This window comes from Esox lucius, chromosome 4, assembly GCF_011004845.1.
Source record: "Esox lucius isolate fEsoLuc1 chromosome 4, fEsoLuc1.pri, whole genome shotgun sequence".
NCBI lineage: Eukaryota > Metazoa > Chordata > Actinopteri > Esociformes > Esocidae > Esox > Esox lucius.
Genome location: NC_047572.1, coordinates 7,316,789 through 7,327,491, shown reverse-complemented (window position 1 = coordinate 7,327,491; position 10,703 = coordinate 7,316,789). Strand labels below are relative to the sequence as shown.

The following is a 10,703-nucleotide window of genomic DNA, read 5'->3' as shown; positions in this document are numbered from 1 at the left end:
AAACTTCCCCAACAGGGTACAGGACCATGTTTAAGAAAAGTAAAACTATCTTAAATCATAAGTTGATCAATAAATTCTTAACTTAGAAAAAGTTGAAAGCCAGGGGATGGTTAAAGAGACCATCCGTCATTTTCAGCTTAGTTATCTCTTCAGGGATTTTAAGTTCTTGAAAACATAAAAAAATTCAAGTGGAACATGATTTTTTTTAGCTCATCCTCTGACCAACTGAGAACTAGATACAACCTCTAGGAAACCATGCAACCAATACTTAAAAGGCAGATGCTATTTGCACCCAGGTGTCCGTAGCCAACAGTGCTATTTGCACCCAGGTGTCCGTAGCCAACAGTGCTATTTGCACCCAGGAGTCTGTAGTCAGCGATACTATTTGCACCCAGGTGTCTGTAGCCAACAATGATATTTGCACCCTGGGTGGAAATAGCCCATGTATCTATTTATCCAGATGTAAAGAATGGCAGACAATTTGTACCCATGTGTCTGTAGCCAACTACCTGAGTGCAAATACTCAAACTAATCACAGTCCAATAATATTTGCATCGATCTACATTTTCTTTGACTACTACATGGTAAACACACTATGATTTGGTGAGGTAATCATTCATCTGTAAGTTTCAGGTTTACTACTACAGCCTATGTATGCATGTCACTAACACAAAAAACACGCAGAATACTTAGTATTAGTTTTACCTGTTTTTTTTTGCATGATGCACTCAAGCACTATTCACACTTTGGCCTTGGCCTGGCTAGCACAAAACATGCATATCTGTGCTTAGCCTTGGAATTATTCATCATATGTCACAAGAACCAAGGTATAAAGTCAAATTCAGGTAATCAAATGCTCATTTGAAACTTTGATAATATGTATGTAAATCCCCCCATTCCCCACTGTCCCCATCTAACGTTAGGTAGCTAAAATCATTGGACAAATCAGTCTAAAATCGAACCAGTAGCCCTATTTTTGGTTGTAAAAAAAACTTAATATAGCTGTATGGCAACACAGCAGAGTATTTAGATTAACTGAAGGAGATGTGAAAGATTCACATTTTGCGAAAACATGTTCAGCTGTAGCCTGTTAGAGCTAGCTAGCTAGCACTAACGCAACTGGTTAGTAAAATTACTGTATGCCTTCATCATTGCTGGCTAACGTTTGCTAAATGACTTGGCTAACGTCTAACATTTGCTAAATTAACAGGGCATAGCTAACCGTAGAAGTTTGCACATCGGATCATTTTAGTTTTATTATACAAACAGCGAGAAAACCCAACGTTGTTGAAATTATATTTTGTGTTTAATGTAGCCTACCTTTTTAATTGAATCTCCCTTTGGCACCTGCAATTGTTGAGGTACGTAGCTATCAACTTTTGTATTATTTTAACTTTATTGTCATTGAACAAGTACATATACAGCACAACGGCATACAGTAAAAAAAACACGCACCCTAAGAGGCTCGAACTAACAACCTCAAAATTACAACACTGACGCCCAACCTACTGTGTTAATGAGTCGACCGCCTGGAGTACAGGGACAGACTAGTGTATTTTTGGCGTCTGCTGCCGTTGATGCACGTTGCTATCCGTTATGTATAGCGTCATTTATTTGGGTGGGTGTAAATAACGGATTAGGACAGACAGACTAGTGTATTTTTGGCGTCTGCTGCCGTTGATGCACGTTGCTATCCGTTATGTATAGCGTCATTTATTTGGGTGGGTGTAAATAACGGATTAGATTTCGTGTGGCTATTCTCACCCGGGTGCAAATAGACACTCCGTACTTAAAAATGTATCATAAATGTCCCGGAGGCCATTTGGAAAGTAAACAAAAATACTGCTTATGAATATAGGCTTCTGGATTAGTTCATTGACTGACTAGAGTCCTATTAACGACTTGGGTCATTTGGGTTGAGTGAAAATAAGTGGTCAGAGGATGGTAAATGATTGTGATTGAGTCTGCTCATAATCTGCCAGAGGGCTAGTCTGGGAAACAGTCTGATCTTATGTCCCTCTTCTCCATTCGTTGTGGTACCCAATAGAGTAATGCTGCGGCAGCTCTCAATTTAGGATTTGGAAGAAACCAAAGCATGGCCTCTCTCTCAGGATGTCTTGTTTTTCCTTTGGTGCTGATTGGGTCTAGCCTGTGTATCAGTCTTTTTAGCTAATATTTTACTCCCTGTACTCCACGCAAAAGAGTCTGGCCTTTTCTCAGTCTAAAAAGTACGAATGTTATTTTATTAATGAGTATGAGAAGAACAGAGGAGTTGATCCTGATTGCATAAGCCTGACAGCTATCCTCCAATCACAACTATTATGCAAAATATTGGAAAGCTATAATTGTTTCTCACTCCACAGAACATGCTGCTAAGCAACAGTTTTTTGTTTGTCCAGATGAAACCAATCTGTCAAAGGTTGCTACCTCGTGCAACCTTTGAGTAACCCCAATTCCAGCCATAACATTTCGCATACTGAAGATCCTTTGCATCATTCATGTATGTATACATTAGAATAGGTTACTCAAATCTAATCGTGTTTCTGTTTTTAGGCAAACCTAAACTTGTTTATGTTTTTTGTTGTGCATTAAGGCCTAAGTGTCATTTGCATTCCATTTGTACCCCAGAAACTTAGCTTATTTGCCTAGAGACAAATGTGAAGATACTCTTCCAATTGATTTTTACAGCTTAGGACAGGTGCTGTATATGGACAGTATACACTAACCTAAAGGATTATTAGGAACACCTGTTCAATTTCCTATTAATGCAATTATCTAATCAACCTATCACATGACAGTTGCTTCAATGCATTTAGGGGTGTGGTCCTGGTCAAGACAATCTCCTGAACTCCAAACTGAATGTCAGAATGGGAAAGAAAGGTGATTTAAGCAATTTTGAGCGTGGCATGGTTGTTGGTGCCAGACGGGCCGGTCTGAGTATTTCACAATCTGCTCAGTTACTGGGTTTTTCACGCACAACCATTTCTAGGGTTTACAAAGAATGGTGTGAAATGGGAAAGCATCCAGTATGCGGAAGTCCTGTGGGCGAAAAAACCTTGTTGATGCTAAAGGTCAGAAGAGAATGGGCCGACTGATTCAAGCTGATAGGAGAGCAACTTTGACTGAAATAACCACTCGTTACAACCGAGGTATGCAGCAAAGCATTTGTGAAGCCACAACACGCACAACCTTGAGGCAGATGAGCTACAACAGCAGAAAACCCCACCGGTTACCACTCATCTCCACTACAAATAGGGAAAAGAGGCTACAATTTGCACGAGCTCACCAAAATTGGACAGTTGAAGACTGGAAGAATGTTGCCTGGTCTGATGAGTCTCGATTTCTGTTGAGACATTCAGATGGTAGGGTCAGAATTTGGCGTAAACAGAATGAGAACATGGATCCATCATGCCTTGTTACCACTGTGCAGGCTGCTGGTGGTGGTGTAATGGTGTGGGGGATGTTTTCTTGGCACACTTTAGTCCTCTTAGTGCCAATTGGGCATCTTTTAAATGCTACGGCCTACCTGAGCATTGTTTTTGACCATGTCCATCCCTTTATGACCACCATGTACCCATCCTCTGATAATCCACCATGTCACAAAGCTTGAATCATTTCAAATTGGTTTCTTGAACATGACAATGAGTTCACTGTACTGAAATGGCCCCCACAGTCACCAGATCTCAACCCAATAGAGCATCTTTGAGATGTGGTGGAGCGGGAGTTTCGTGCCCTGGATGTGCATCCCACAAATCTCCATCAACTGCAAGATGCTATCCTATCAATATGGGCCAACATTTCTAAAGAATGCTTTCAGCACCTTGTTGAATCAATGCCACATAGAATTAAGGCAGTTCTGAAGGCGAAAGGGGGTCAAACACAGTATTAGTATGGTGTTCCTAATAATCCTTTAGGTGAGTGTACAACTGACTTCTAATAGTGTTCTGTTTTCTGTCAATTCTTACAGCTTGAATTGTAAGGGGGTCAAAGGCAAGTTAATTTAATTTGCATTATAAGCAGGGACCAGGTAACCTCTGTTAAAATACTTTTTCTAAGGCTTCAATACTCAAAGACAACAACCACGCATTAATACAAGTTGCAATCATACAGTAGTTCTGGTATTTCAGGTCGTTTATATAAAAAACATGACTTCCTTGTTGAATTATTAAATGACAGACATACACCACACCCAATAGCAGTGATAGCTAACTTTAGAGGTCCTGTTGACCACTATGGAATTAGGTAAATATTCATCATTCATAAGCTGCTGCGCTATCTGCACATTGATGATCTGATGCCTCTGGGACATGGATAATCAATTAAATTCAGCCATGGGCCATTTTTGTCTTGATCGGTGGCTGGGGGATGAAATATGATTATAAATAATTTGTACTCTGCAAATTGGTGCGAGAAGCCTATTTTTAAATGACAAAAACAACAATTTCACTGGAATCACATTTTATTCTAAAAATAGTTGTGAATAGATTTCAAAGTCATTTTGAGCTGAATTCCCTGTGAGTTAAGAGTAGCCTTTGTCCAGAATATATTATTTTCATCAAAAACTTTAGGAAGCCAAATTGTCAGACAGTCGTTCCTCCAAAGCAGGTCAAGTTGCTTTTAAAGGACCTTTATGTTGATGTGTTTGTTTCGAAATTGCTTGTAGTATGTTTTTTAATGTAACTTTTGATTGCATTAGCATTTATTGATTACATTTCCTATGTATATATTTTTTGTACCACAGGGCTCATTTATTAAACAGGCCTGGGTCTCAAATTACTCTGTTTAAATAAAGGGTATAAAAAAGAGATTTAATCATTTTCCATGGACAGTACCCACAAGAATAACAAACTGCACCACTCCCAAGTCAATCGCTCCACCACAAACCCCTTCTAATAGGGAGGTTAGGCTAGGTCAACTTCAATGTTCTGCAACAATCCGCAGATCAGTTGTAATCCTATATCAAATGTACATGATTAATGGCCTAGAATGATGAATGATTCCAATTAATCTTTGTAATTAACAACTTCATATAAATTGTAATTGTGGCGTCGAACCAGTTAGTATCAAATATTGGCTGTTAAAAGCGGCAGAATGGGACTGTTTTTCTAATTAAAATCTGTCGATATATATGGAGGTTAAAACATAACCCCCCCCCGGGAGCCTGAGTCATCACCAGCCTGACACCACCCAACCTATGTAAACGCTCATAAATTGATGTCTAACTATACAAAATTGACTCTCTGCCATAGCAGCCATGGTGTACCACACAAGCCATAAGTCACTGGCAGGATTTGGTATGCAAAGGCATGCCTGCGCAATTACAGAGCAAGCCCCCATAAATTAGTCCCTGGATCTGTCTTAAATCATGAGAGAATGCATGACTACCACCCAGGCTCTGTTGCACTGTGGATCCCTCCATTGTAATGTGTGCTGGAATACTGTAGTTGAGTGTGACAACAGATAATCAGACTCCTCCGGTGGGAACGAGGAATATGATGCTTTAGGGGAAAAAGTAGAATAAGCAGCAGCTCGGTGGTGCTGTGTGCTTGTACAGTACAGACTGTATCCGTGTGCTGTATCCGTGTGCTGTAGTACACAGAGGAAGGTGGTGATTTTCACAAGCCAGCCATCACTTGTACATAACTATCAAAAAAAGAAATAAAACACAATCCTGTCTGATCCAACTGTGTTGAGGGCAAATACGGGGAATTGAAAACACAGCTAAACCTTTACTCTTTTATATTTTACCCACCTGCACAGTTTATTGTCCATTGGCAGGAAACTGGGTGGACTTAAATGTTTCACCCATAAAGCCACAGTACTGGATGTTCTGAATGCTAATATTGATTGACAGAACAGTGACAGGTACTGACAGACAGAGGTGGTTTTCCATGATCCTAAATGTCATCTTGTCTTATTTGTTGACACTGATACTTTATTCTGGTGATAAATTCTATGCAGTGGATATCACATTCTTACTTAAGAAGGGAGGAAAGAAAACAGGACAAAGAGTTGAGGAGAAATTAGACAGAGACTTGTGCAGAGCATCCTGAGGGGACAAGGCAATGTAATTGGCACAATAAGGCTGGCAGTGAGGCACAGGTGGTGCCCAAGCAGAGGCAGGAGAGATTCCCTAAAGACAAGATAAAAGCGTTGACAGTTACCAAGCCACACGCAGTTTGCCTGATCTGCATTTGATTACAATTTTAACACAGATACCGACTGTCAGAAATGTGTAGGAAATGCCGGTGCACTCAGTAACCTAGATGTTCTCAGCTACTGTGTTTATTATGTTATTGCTGTCCTCCGCTGGGTCAAGCAGTCTTTAGGCAACCTATCCACAAACTGCAAACACGTGAGGAAATTACAGGTGCTGGTCAGAAAATTAGAATATCATCAAAATGTTGATTTATTTCAGTAATTCCATTCAAAAAGTGAAACTTGTATAATGTATATATTCATTCCACACAGACTGATATATTTCAAGTGTTTACTTCTTTTAATTTTGATGATTATGACTGACAACTAATGAAAACCCCAAATTCAGTATCTCAGAAAATTAGAATATTGTGAAATTGTCAATATTGAAGACACCTGGTGCCACACTCTAATCAGCTAATTAACCCAAAACACCTGCAAAGGCCTTTAAGTGGCAGAGGTGGGGGACTCGAGTCACATGACTTGACTAGAGTCTGACTCCAGTCACAATTTTCAGTACTTGTGACTTGCTTGATTAAAGTATGAAAATGACTTGACTTGACTTTGACTTGTGAACAAGATACTTGAGACTTGACTTGAAATGGAAGACTCGACAATGACTTGAACTTATAATAAACAAACAGCAATAAAATTATTTTATATGTTGTGACATCAGCAGCACTAATCAGCGTATGTGCCTTTAACGCTGCACAATTCAAACCGCGCCAAACATGGCAGACAGTAACGTTAGTCGAGCTCCACAAATAGTATCGTTTGGATACAAGGATTTTGAACTGGACCGTGTGAATGAAAAAAGATTTGCCAGATGCAAAATATGCAACAACGTCAAATTTCATTCGTCATTTTAAGAACCACAAGGAAAGGTAAGAAAGTAATCTCAGTTTCACTAAGATCTATAACGATTAAGTAAAGTAATTTGGCCTTGGTTGCATATTTTTTATTTATTTTTCTTGTTAGAAATGTGACCATTATCATTACAGAATACATCTGGTAAATAAATGTAAGATAATTTGACAATAACAGTGGCATAGCCTGAATTTTAATGTTGATGGGCATCTTAAAATGAGCGGGCATGTATATTATTACACGTAGGCCATAATGTCTGTATTAAATGTGCGCATTTTCATGTGTTTGTGGACTGCGTGTGGAAACTAAAAAGCATTGTGCTTACACCATAACAGTTAACTTTACTGCATGAAAGGCTAACATGGAGGCGCCGATGTGATTACTAGCACCAAACATTTCGAAGAGTTTTTTTATTTTTTACTCATACAGACAAGAATAATTACAGCCTAATTACATATTAGGCAGTTTTTCAGTCACAATAATTAGTTTATAAGGTTGTTATTATTAGCCCTTATTACATGGATTGGCTGAATTCCAGTGCAGAATGCGTGTTATTTCTTGATAACAGACCGTTGCCATTAAAAACAGCGCGTTGCTATGGACGCAGCAGGATTCTAACCAGAGACGGAACGGACTATTTTCTTTAGAGGAAGCAATACAATCGTTTTTAAATCAATAAATTCCTTTTGAAATCAATATTTTGTGTCAAATTATTGATTTATTTGGAAGGTAGCCATGTAATAAACGGGATAAGGTATAGCGAGGCGGATGTTATAGCGAATACAACCCCTTCAGGCTGATTCAAGATCCCCCAAAAAAATTGTACCGCGGAGGAGAAAATTATTTGATTTTGAAATCGAGCTTCGCACCAAGCGCAGGTCAGAAACAGAGGACAGTGTGTTTGTGTGTGTTCATCTCTTTAGTAGTGTGACTTGACTTGACTTGAAACTTATACCCAGATAGCAATGAGTCGGCGGACCGGAGGCGGTCCTCCAAAGACAGTAGAAGCGTCAGAATGTCTAAATCGCAAACACGTTTGCCAGCTTTCCGCCGGCGGCAGACGCTTTTTAAAAGCGGCAGTCGCACTCCTACCGCATGTGTTCTGCGTCCGGCCCGTGGTCCAACCGCCTTTCCACCGCCGTTATACAAAAGGTTTTCGAGCGATCTGCCGCTTTTATATATATATTTAATATTTATAGCATGCAGTTTATCGAGAATAATGATTGATCAAACCAGACAAATTTCCATTTGGTGTTTTAATTCCACATTTCAAAGTACAGTAACTGTCATTCAAACAAGATGTGTCAGATCACTGAAATAAATAATAGGCAGAAAAAAATAAACATAAATACACACAGAACATGCAGGTTTCCAATAAAATGTTGGTTAAAAAAAAAAGAACAGCCATACAAGCAAATTATAACACAAACACAATCATTGTTAATAATATAGAGGTCAGCTCTGGGATGAAAATAATTACCAGTAAACATAACAAGTAATGAGGATATTTGGTACCAAAGAATGTGCAGGATACCAAATAAAACGAGGTAGAACATCACATTTTCAAGCCATTGAGTAAAGCTCTAGAGTAGAATATTCCATTATAATGGCATTGCTGACCTGGAGCACAATATTTACACCATGCTGCATTAAGATGTGTCTCTTGTATCTGTGATAAACAAAACTTGATATACATATATAAAAATACAGAGGTAAAAACAGTTGTAGAACAGACCATTATAACTGCAATGCTGACCTGTGGCACAAGGATTTACAAGCTATATTTAACAATAGAATAACAGTTAAGCACTGTGATGGAATGAAAAATGCTGATGTTAAAAACAGAGTAAGTAGAATATTTGGTACCAGGTACTGTGCAATATCAAGTATCAGAGGTACGAAATAGTATTTCCAAGCTATTATTAATTGAATAACAGTTAAGCATAGTGATGAAATGAAAGTAGAATGTTGGTACTAGTTAATGCGCAATATCAAGTAACAGGTATGAAATAGGATTTACAAACTATAATAGAATCGTTAAGATGGAATGAAATAAGCCAATACTAAAGTTAATACAAAAAAAAACAGGGTGGGTTTGGTGAGTGTAGTCTGGCACTTCTGGCTTCTTGATGTTACTGACTGCAGGATAAAGAAAGTGTTCCAGTTCAGGGATGCTGGGGTGTCAGTAGTCAGCCTAGGTTTAAGGGGTTGGCTGTGGGTCCTTCTCAGCTGGGCGGCTTTTTCCTCCTTCACAGTCTGATGCTCCTTTCAGGTAACGTGTAACGTTAACCTGGACCGCCTCATCAGTGGCATCCTGGGTTGCCGGGTTCTTCCGGAGGGCCCCTGTAGAAAATACAGATCTGTCATTACATTTGAATGGCATAAGGCATAAGGGCATCTACTTAAAAAAATTACTTTGAACAATGGTCTTCAGGAACAGGTCTCTAAAACAGGTTTTATCCCCTATACCAGTCCAGGTTGTATTAACGGCAAGGTTATTAGAGAAAATACTCTGAAGCATTCTCCACACTGTTGTCTTCAGGTCCCTCCCACATTTGATAGCCAAAAACCGAAGCTGAAAATGTGTTAAATTACATTTCTCGCAAGCTTCTCATACATAAATATAAAATGTGACAGGCTGTGGATTTAGACTGTAGAATATACAGTGTACAAACTTAATTTGACTTTTTAGATTACCCTACGGCCTTATAAACGAAAGCAACACACTTACAAATCGTTCCTGGAGCTCTTTATCCTCCCTCAAAATGCTGTCAAGAAACACCAAATCTTCCTGGGTGTCTAGGTGGAGTAACATCCCCTGGCAGGGATAGCTCTCCAACAGACACATTGGCACTGAAATGTTGCAGCATAGTGTCCATTTTGTTTTCCATGCTACGCACAACATCGCCAAACTCTCCAAGACGTCGCAGCACTAGGGTCTGATCTGCACCTACAGGGGTTCCCAGAATAAAAGAATAAAGTAGTCAGTCCTGGTCCCTCAATTACTAAACAATGACATTTATACCTAGGTCTAATACACGTACATGTGGACCCAGTGGGAATTAAATCAACAACCACAGGTGTTGTTTGCAAGTTGTACCTGATTGCCCAGTGCGAGCAAACATCTTCAGCGTTGTCCCAAATAGCTTCACCTGCTCTTGAAGGGAGCCGCTGTCACCCGAAGCTACAAAATGAAAGGCATATGGTCATTCTGAACCTACATTACACACAAAAAAGTAAAATTAAAGAAAGAGTGCATGTTCTCACCTGCTCGTGCATGGCTCCACTCCCTCAGGGCATGGTTCTCCTCCCTCAGGGCTTGGTTCTCCTCCCTCAGGGCTTGGTTCTCCTCCCTCAGGGCTTGGTTCTCCTCCCTCAGGGCTTGGTTCTCCTCCCTCAGGGCTTGGTTCTCGTTCTGGAAAACTAAAGGCACAGTTATTTTCAAAACTGTTAAAAAACTGGACATTAGGACATAGGCCTAGAATATACCTTCATTGCTGAAAACTTCATGCTGTACATGCGATGCCAGGGGAGTCCAAGGGCCAATAACGGAGCGATAACTTTCTCCTATTGATAATCATTGACGTAAAAATATGTTTGAAGTTATTGCATACATGTAATGAATTGGACTTAAATGT

At 39.5% G+C, this 10,703-nt stretch overlaps 1 long non-coding RNA gene across 1 annotated transcript; it reads right to left on the bottom strand.

Moving 5' to 3' along the window:
• Positions 1-9,297: 9,297 nt before the first annotated feature.
• Positions 9,298-10,427, bottom strand: LOC109616806. Its single transcript, XR_004575721.1, has 4 exons — positions 10,333-10,427; positions 10,166-10,249; positions 9,797-10,015; positions 9,298-9,408 (listed from the first exon to the last, which is right to left on the bottom strand). It is a non-coding gene; the product is annotated as an uncharacterized LOC109616806 (long non-coding RNA).
• Positions 10,428-10,703: the final 276 nt, after the last annotated feature.